This window comes from Tamandua tetradactyla, chromosome 21 (assembly GCF_023851605.1).
Source record: "Tamandua tetradactyla isolate mTamTet1 chromosome 21, mTamTet1.pri, whole genome shotgun sequence".
Classification (NCBI taxonomy): Eukaryota; Metazoa; Chordata; class Mammalia; order Pilosa; family Myrmecophagidae; genus Tamandua; species Tamandua tetradactyla.
In genome coordinates, this window is record NC_135347.1 from 3,250,537 (window position 1) to 3,261,172 (window position 10,636).

Consider the following 10,636-nt stretch of genomic DNA (forward strand, 5'->3'; position numbering starts at 1 on the left):
CAGTTTAGAGGGAACCATGAGAGCAAATTGTTGTGAACTTGGGTTAGGCAAAGAGCTCTTAGGTATGACAACAAAAACTCAATTCATAAAAGAACAAAATTGATTAATCAGGTCTTATAAAAATTAAAAGTCTTTGGTCAGCAAAAGACAATATTAAGAGAATGAAAAGGTGAGCCATACACTGGGAGAAAATATCTACAAATTACATATTTACAGAGGCTTGTGTTTTCATTTTCTTGGCTGCTTAAGCAAATACCAGGCAATGGGTTGGCTTAAACAATGGGGATGTATTAGGTCACAGTTTTGAGGCTAAAAAACACATTTCAGTTCAAGGGAACAATTTCTTCTTGAAGACTGGCATTCTGGGGCTGGCTATTGGTCATCCTTGGCCCTGGGCTCCTCTGACACATGCCAATGCACATGGTGGCCCCTCCTGGTCTCCCCTCCCCTTCAGGTTCTGCTGACCTTCAGCTCTTGCTCCCTGTGGCACTCTCTTCTTCTGTCTGAATTTCATTCTCTCATAGAAGACTCCAGAAGTAGGGTTAAGACCACTTGGTTGAGCTGAGCCACACCTTAACAGAAGTAACCTTACCAAAGATCCTATTCACAATGGGCTCACACTCACAAGAATGGGTTAAGTTTAAGAACATGTTTTTCTGGGGTACATAGCTCTAAACTGCAAAGATTTGTGTCCAGAACATATAAAAAATTCTCAAAACTCAATAATAAGAAAGCAAACACCACTGAATTATGTATTTGAATGTGATTTTAAATGGGAAAATTTTAGGTTGTATATATGTTACTAGAATAAAAATTTAATAAAAACCTCACAAAAAATAGGACTGAGCAACAGAAAAAGTACACTCTATTGTAAACAAGGGACTATAGTTAATAGTGCAATTATTAAAATAGTCTTTCATGAATTGTGACAAATGTACCACATTAATGCAAGGTGTTAATAATAGGGGGATATATGGGAACTCTGCATTTTATGCATGGTTTCTTTGTAAATGCACAGAAAAATAAACCTCCTCTAATTAAAATGAAAAGGGAAACAAACATCCTAATTTTAAAAATGGGCTAAAGAAAAGTCCCCTCCAGGGAATTGTGAGAAAGGGGGAAAATTCAACTTCCCCAAGTTGAATTATTGATATTCTCACAAGCAGTGGGGACAACCAAAGCAATAGGCTAAACCCCAATCTTGGGGTTTGTTCATATGAAACTTAGCCCCACAAAGGATAGGTCAAGCCTGCTTAAAATTAGGCCTAAGAGTCACCCCCAGGAGAACCTCTTTTGTTGCTCAGATGTGGTCTCTCTCTCTCCAGCCAACACAAAAGCAAACTCACTGCCCTCCCCCTCTCTACGTGGGACATGACTCCCAGAGGTGTAGACCTTCCTGGCTACATGGGACAGAAATCCTAGAATGAACTGGGACTCAGCATCAAGGAATTGAGAAAACCTTCTCAACCAAAAGGGGGAAGAGTGAAATAAGACAAAATGAAGTGTCAATGGCTGAGAGATTCCAGAGTCAAGAGGTTATCCTGGAGGTATTCTTATGCATTAAGTAGATATCACCTTGTTTGTCAAAATGTAATGGAGAGGCTGGAGGGAACTGCCTGAAAATGTAGAGCTGTGTTCCAGTAGCCAAGTTTGTTGATGATGATTATATAATGATATAGTTTTCACAATGTGACTGTGTGATTGTGAAAACCTTGTGTCTAATGCTCCTTTTATCTACCTTATCAACAGATGAGTAAACATATGGAATAAAAATAAATAATAGGGGGAACCAATGTTAAAATAAACTTAGATTGAAATGCTAGTGGTCAATGAAATGGAGGGGTAAGGGGTAAGGTATATATGAAATTTTTTTCTGTTTTGTTTTTATTTCTTTTTCTGAACTGATGCAAATGTTCTAAGAAATGATCATGATAATGAATATGCAACTATGTGATGATATTGTGAATTCCTGATTATATATGTAGAATGGAATGACCGTATGTTAAGAACGTTTGTGTTTCTTTCTTGTCATATTTTTTTTAAAAATTAAAAATTAATTAAAAAATTAAAAAAATAAATAATAAAAAATAGAAAATGGGCTAAAGATTTGAAGATACTTTTTGGAAGAATATATTCAGATGGCAAATGAACATTAGGAAAGATGCTTATTTATAGTCACTTGGAAAATGCAAGTCAAAATCGCAATGAGACCTCATCACACACCTTTAGAATGGTTAAAAAAAGCCCAACAAGGTCACAGAGCAATTGGAACACTCATATGTTGCTGGTGGGAATGAAAAATGGTGCAGCCACTGTGGAAAGCACTTTGTCAGATTCTTTTAAGGTGAAATGTAATCTTTCCACATGATTCAGCAATTGCATTTCTAGATATTTACTCAAGTGAAATAAATATTTATAGCAGGTTTACTCATAACTTTTCCAAATGGAAATGACCCAAATATTCCCCCACTGGGAATGGATAAACAAGTTGTGGTACATCCATGCAATGGAATATTACTTAGCAATAAAAATGAATGAACTAATGGGGCAGTGCAGTGGTGGCTCAGTGGCAGAGTTCTCAACCTGCCAAGCTGGAGACCTGTGTTTGATTCCTGGAGCCTGTCCATACAAAAAAAAAAAAAAGAATGAACTAATGGTACATGCAATAAGATGGAGAGTTTTCAAATGCGTTATGCTAAGTCAAAGAAACCAGATTCAAAATGCAACATACCCTATGATTCCATTTAAATGATAAGCTGGGAAAGGCAAAACTATAGGAATGGAGAACAAATCACTGGTTGCCCAGAGTTAAGAGTGGGGAGAAGGTTGTTCTACAAAAGGACAGTATAAGGATATCTGGGGAGAGGAACGATGAAAATGTTCTGTATTCCCAGTGTGGTGGTGATATTCTCTGTTCATTTGTCAAAGCTCATAGAACTGTATACTTTTAAAAAGAGCTATTTTACTGTATGTAAATTCAAAAGTCAAATTTTTAAAAAACGAAGTGGGAAAAGTTACAGTGAGAGAGAAACCCCGATTGCCATCTCTTAGGTCAGGTTCCAACTTTGGTACAATCAATGATCGTCCCCAAGTAAACAGAGCCCTGTGATGTTTCTCCTGGCTTTGAGTAGAGTAGCAATAGTGCAATGGAAAGCTGCATATCCTTTACAAATTAACAGACTTGTCCAGGAAAAAGTTTTACATTGAGACAGCATTGATTAACATTATATAACAGGTAGCTTCCCAAATTAATGAAATTGTTTTGTATGCATCAGTTGGAAATGTTATTAGTGATCTATTCTACCTATTCTTATTGAGTTTAAGTAGAATAAGAAGATGAGGATAAGAGACAAAGAACAGGAGATGGTTTAAATACCATCTGTTCTCAGAAATGACTCAAACCGGCACCCACTGAACCAAGAACTTCTTAGGGAGAATCCATTTTGAATATAATATTGGGCTAAACAGTTTGAGTGGCATATAAATATGCATAAAGATTAAAACTCCTAATTGCCAAAGAGTTCTCTAGATAGGGAGCAAAACTAACACATAAGAAAAAGAGTTATTCTTACTTTCTGCTTAATGTATGACTTTTTCAGTCCCTTTCTAAGGCTTGTAAAGTTATGTTACATTAAATATAAAAATAACCTATTTAATGAAAAAAAAATTGAAGTTTCAAGATCTATAAATTTTCTTTGCAATGTACAAATACGTCTAAAGTAGTCTCTACCATGTTGGTATGAAGCAGGAGTGTTCCATTTTACCATTATTTATAGTTTTGGAATAGCTTCCTTGATTTTCATAATCAAGCATCTTTGGGCAATTGCTGAGCATCTTGAAAATACTTCAAAATCAACATAACTATATATTCAAAACAAGCACGAAGAAGCAGCAATTAAGCCCAGGACTGATGGCTAATATTTAGGGATATCAAATCACATTTTCCACACGATGAGGAATCGTCCAGGTTTTGATTTACAACATAAAAAACGGGTGAGGGCGGGCCGCGGTGGCTCAGCGGGCAAAGTGCTTGCCTGCTGTGCCGGAGGACCTCGGTTCGATTCCCGGCCCCAGCCCATGTAACAAAAAACGGAGAAACAGAATACAATAAAACAAGAAAATGTTTAAAAGATGTTTCCCTTTCTTCCTTCCTTCCTTCCTTCTCTCTGTCTTTCCTTTAAAAAAAAAAAAAAAAAAAAAAAAAAACGGGTGAAGCGGTGTTATATCAGTAAACAGAACTAACGTGCTGTCCGGCTACTCTCCCCAGGGGACAGTCACATAACAAATATTGCTGGGTTTAATTCTCTTTTAGGAATGACATTCCTAGGTTGAGACTGAGGCCAGCGGCCAGACAGTGTATGTGTGTTGGGAGTTGGTGGTAGTGTTGGGAGGGGGCAGGGGAGTTGGGAAGGAGTGCAACCTCTTTTTATGAGTACTTTAGTGTGGCAAATATTGGAATGTTCTCATACTTCATTATCTGCTGATCAAGTGCAATAATCATCCAGGAGGCTCTTTAAAAGACAAATAAGAAGATTTTCATTAATCTTTTCTTGTCAAACCTTGCATAATGTAAATGCATCAGTGCAAGATTAAGGGCCAACTCATGGAAATGAAATAGAATGACTTGAGGTGATTCAGGGAGAAGGGAGTGCAGTCATTGTTGGTAAATGAAGGTTAATGATATCGTTCCACCAGTTGCAATTTTGTGGTAGGCATATTTGGATGAATTATTGCAAGACTGCATTATAATGTGTGGCCTATATGCAAAAGAATCAAAGTGGATGATTGCTATGCACTTTTACCTGCATTTTATTGTCGGCAAAAGATATTTTCCCCTGATTAGAGACTTCCCCCAACCAAAAAAATCACCCTACTTAAAAAATATATACTAAGAGCACTAGTTTCCTGAGAGACTTGAGTTAACATTGAACGGTTACACAGTGATAAAAGAGAAAGAAATAGCTGTATCAGTCCTCTGCACATGCCAATAGGGAGCGAGGGGGAGGGCTTTAAAAATTTTTAATTTAGATTTATTTACTTTGAAAATTGTCAATAGACGTTTTCACATCTCACCTCAAAAGACTGAACAATATCACTGCTGACAGTACATCTACCCAGAGACTGACTTTATGCTAACCAATATGCTGTTCAGATTGTCAGCAAAACTAAAATGAATGAGCTTAGCACAATTCAAATGGATCTTTGGCATATCATCAATCAATTAAGTGCTTCCTGGCACTCTTAGGTTAATATCAAAGTATACAGTACTGCACCATCCATTTTGTTTAGCATTCTTTGTGCACAGCCCCATAAAACATTCTATAGAGTTTCCTTATACTTCCCTTCTAGACCAGAGTGACTAACAGTGATAAAACAAAATCTTAGGAGATGTGACCAAAGACTGTTAGTATAGCTTTCTTTGTCTCTAGACGAAAGATGAGTGTCTCTAAAACAACTGAATTCAAGGATAAAAGGTTGAAAGGCAGTAAGAAGTGGAAAAGTGGGGAGAAGATGGAATAAACAGTCAAGAAAGCTCAACTTCAACTCCAGTGATTTAGTGGAAATCAGCCTCAACAGAAAAGTGAGCAGAGAGAAATATGGTGGGACTGACTCCAGGAAGCTTTCTGAAAGCTGGAAGTTCATTCTGAAAAAAAAGTCTAACCTGGGTTCTTATTTATCCCTGGTTTGGCTTACTTCAGTTTACATGCACTGTAAATATTCAAAATGAAATTTACTTTGTCATTGAAATTATAAAAATAGTCATTCTTGACATGTATGATTCTATTTGGCAGAGAATAATCCCGGGCTTATATCACCCGCTGCAATAGAACTTGTATTCCAGAGAGGAGCAAGAGAGGCTAGCAGAACAGTAATCACAAACTGTACTTTCTGGTTTGATTATTATATCTTGTGAATCTGGAGCACATCAGAAGTTCATCCAGATTGTAGCATAATTTTTTATGAAGAAGATCCCAAAGGTGAATCACCTATAACTTGTGATTCCTAACATGAGGACCACGTACCCCTGGAGGGTACGTGGGAGTGGAGATGATTCTGCAAAGAAATCCAGGGTTCCATGTGACCCTTACGTGTTATCAGGAGGATGAATAATATTGCTTATGTATGCCCTATTTTAAATGTATGTAGATGCTATTCGAAGAAATTAGTAGAAATTCTGTTCAAAGAGTGACTGCATTTATAAAGTTACCTTTTAGCATAGGGATGCTTTAAATCAGTAGCTACTAGGGCATGGAGGGAGTTCATTAACACCTTTCATATTTAAAATATGCAAATATCAAAGAACACAAGAATAGCGGCTTTATTCATAATCGCCAAAAGCTGGAAACAATCCAAATGTCCATCAACAAGAGAATGGATAAATAAATTATGATATGGTCATATAACGCAATACTGCTCAGGAATAAAAATGAACCCCACTACTGATATGTGCAATGTGGATGAATCTCACAGACATAATGTTGAGACAAAAAGGGGGAGAGGCAGGACAGTCACACAAGAGCACACTGTATGATTCTATGTAAATGAAGTTAACAGGCAAAACTAATTGATGCCAATAACACACTGAACAAGTTGTCTCTTGAGTGGCAACCTCTGGGGTATTGACTGGGAAGAGACACAAGGGCCACTTCCAAGGTGCTGGGGAACGTGCTGGCAGTGGTACATGAGTCGGCGCATATATAAAACTTTACCTAGCTGTTCACTCATGTTTAATGGACTTCATATACTTTACTATATGTATTTATGGCTGTTTTAAAACATGTCAGCAAATTATTTGACCCTGCCTCATCCATAGGTGGGATCCATAATACTTTGGGATAGACTTCGGGCTTGTTTATAATTGACAGATGTGTTGGAAGTGAAGCTATATAATTTCTAAGACCAAGTCATTAAAGGGAACCAGCTTCCATTTGTTGGCTGAGAATTGCTTTGGAATCCTGAGTTCTTATGGCACAAGTTGACTACCATTAGGCTGCCAAGAGGTGAGAGAGATCAGGTCACAGGAAAAGGCTCTGGTCAACAGTGGAGATGAGTTACATCTCCCATTTACTCCAGGCATCAGATAAAAAAGAGGAAATCCTTCCAGATGATTTCTACCCCCAACACTGGAGTGACCCCCAGACATTTGGATCTTCTGAGCTAAGGAATAAGACATTTTGAAATAGAGACAAACGATTTCTGCTATGCCCTGGCTCACAGAATTTATGAGAATATTAAAATGACTATTTAATACCACTAGGTTTTGGGGTGGTTTCTTAGGTAGCAGTAATAACAGAAACAAAAGTTTATACCTCAGTAAAAAAAAAGAATATATTTAAAAACGGATAGATCATCAAACTCAAGGAATTTGAAAACCAGCAATGGTCAAATCTCTTTGAGTGGAAACAACAAATTCAACTCTGACCCACGTAAACAAAAGAGGATTTATTGGTAAGATATGGAGCTCAGAGAATCTAAAGGAATTAAGAATAATCCCACCCAAGAAGGTCCTTTGGGGGCCTTGGTAGCAGGAACTGATAAAGAATTTCTTTAAGACTCAATCACTGCTATGAAAACGCTCCAACCAAATCAGTCTTGTCACTCTAATCAAGATTTTATCTTCAAAGAAAGCAACCAACCAACCCAGACTGAGCCACGTACACATGCCTTGTCAGCAGAAGCCAGGTGCAGTGGTTTGCAGCTTCACCTAGACCAGCATCTGATGGGAAACGGAACCTAGGGTGCACTTATTTATAAAAGGAGAAATGGATACTGGGCACCCAAACCCCATATATGGATGGGACCAGTGATTCAAAAGAGATTCTCCTACTGCAGAGGCTGGCACCTTCAAGTTCTAACACCAACTGTATTCCAGTATTAACATTACTCAAGGATAACTGAGGCAAATTGGGTAAATGGGCTGTTAGGGGCTAGACTAGAGTTTACAATCTTCTCTGCTTTGTATTTGCGTGCCCACTATTGTCTTTATTGTTGAGAGTGAGTAGGTGAGTCCTGTTGATCCATCATAAAAGTAGAGGAGCTTGCATATTCCTGCATCTGACTCTATAGGTTGGTAGTGGTAGTAGCAGGGTTTTAGTGTCTCTAACATACTGGTCTTCCCCCAGACATCATGACAGTTGGCTTCTAATGACTCCCAGCTTCCCCTTCTCCGGACAATTGCCCTTAGCTGAAGGAAGTCCCACTGAGAAGTTAAGATCACAGCCTCTTCCTCCTCATAGCCAGTGACTAAGAGAGTCTAACAAAGGTTGATCCCTTGCCCCACTGGAAGATGACTTGCCTCAAGACAGCCCTCTTCCTGAGAATTGGGCAAGGCTGGACCGTTCCTGAGCCCACATGCTTGCTCAGCTCTTACCACCAGTGTCTTGGCCCCGTGCGTCTCTTTATACCGAGAACATATTTGTGTCAGCAGTCCTCAAGGCCATTCTCAAGTTTGATTATACACTAGAAGAACTAAAAGAACTCAGGAAAAGCTTTTATACTCAGAATTACAGTTTGTTCCAGCAAAAAGATACAGATTAAAATCAGCAAAGGCAAAGGGGTAGAGGGGCAGAGGCCAGGAGAACTCAAACATGAACTTCTACTTGCCCTCTCCCAGTGGAGTCCTATGGACAATGATTAATTCTCCCCGCAATGCTCTGTGATGATACATGGAAGCTTGCTGAAGCCTTTGTGTCCAGGGGTTTTACTGGGGGTCAGTCACATGGGCATGGAACACGCTTGACCTTAACTACTTGGTCTCCAGTCCTCTCAGAGGTCAAAGTGATACAGTGTGGTCCAGGACCCCAGACAAAGAAAAACATGCACTCATCATAAATTACACCTTTTGCATAAACTGTTTGATGTGGCCCAAGGTCTCACGTATACAAAACATCCTTATCAGGTTTATAAACCCTTGAAATATCTTAGGCAGGATATTCCAAGGATTTATATGTTATCTCCCAGAGGTCAGTCATGGGCCAGGTCTTCCTTTGGTATATACAGGGTTGGAACATCTTAAGCGTATTGAGATAACCCTTTACTATACAATATCCTTCATAAATCATTTTCATAAGGTTTGTTGTCTCAGGCTCTACTTCTAGGGAGCCCAACCTAAGCCAGTAGTCGAGGTCAGTGGTTCTCAAACTTAAGTTTAGAATTAATTGATTTGTGTATTAAAACCCAGATCATTGGACCCCAATCTCAATTTCTGATTAGTAGGTCCTGGGGTGGGGTCTACAAATTTGCATTTTTTTTTGGATGCTGTATGGCAGGGTCACATTTCATTGTTTTCCCATGTGAGTTTCCTTTCTTTGCAGCACCATTTATTGAATATTTTTTTGTTTTGTTTTGCTTGTTTGTTTGTTTTTGGGGAAGTGCATGGACCAGAAATCGGACCTGGGTCTCCCAATGTGAATTTGCATTTTTAACGAATCCCCAGGTGATGCTGATACAGATGGGCTGACATCACACTTCCAGAACCACCATTTAGGCAGTTGCTAAGGTGGTACGATTTCAAGCATTAGGCAGGCCTCTTCCATACTCTATTCTTATGGCAAAAATTTTTTTTGCCAAGTAGCCCTGCCAAAGAATCTGAAATTTGTCCTTAGCTATTTGGTTAAGAGGTTAAAGACTTAAGAAAAAATGCAAATGTTTTCCCGCAAGCAAAACACATGCTTTTTATAATGCCATACACGTTAGCTCCTGTTATAGTATAGTCCGCCTAGCCAGTTTTCTATAGGGCTCTGAGAAAACAGTAATCAGAGCAGAAATGTTATGTTAGGGTAAAAGAATCAAGAAGAATCCAACCACAGCGCTCTTCCAACTTATTTTAGTTCAAAGTGGTCTGATACAACTTAAAAACAAAAACATGTAAAAATGTTATCTTGATTATATTTTGAATTGTAAGATCAAAAGAAAGATACTTTTTGTCCATTTTTTCATTAAGTTGGAATGATTTTCAAATTTCGACAAGTAGAGCAATTATAAAATTGAAGCATTAAAACTTTATTGGTAAATAATGTACACATTCCCATTCCAAGAAATATAAAAAGTGAGTGAAGTTGAAATAAATTCTTTAAAGTTTACTATAAAACAGAAACAAAAACAAGAAGACACAAAAACCTAAAAAAATGCTCAATATATAGAACATACAAGTTGAAAGGGTGGTAGCAGTAGAGCCAGAGACTTACCCCTCAGTGCTCTCATACCCTTGGTCCCTAAAAAGGTTTGAAGAAACCCTCAGGTCTGAAGTGAAACTGCAGTTACCACTCTATACATTGATTATGCTAGTTGTTTCAAAGAGATGCAGGATCCTTAGCTGTTTCCCAGTTTGATCTGGGGCTGGCTGGGGGCTAGCCTCATGTGGCATGTTTATTTTGAGGAAATAGACCAACGATAGGATTTCACCGAGAAACTAGAGCCCCTATATTGCATTTCAAGATCTGCAGTACTACTCCTGAGAAAACATGCATTCTGGAGGAAAACAGGATTCGATCCTATTGTTTATATAAATAAAGCTTAGTTAAATCCATGTTAGAGGAATACCAATCTTATGGACCATGCATAAACTTTTTGTTGTTTTCCCTTCTGTGTGTTTCACGGTCTTGCTTTTTGTTTCAGTACAAAGGCGAGGGCATAT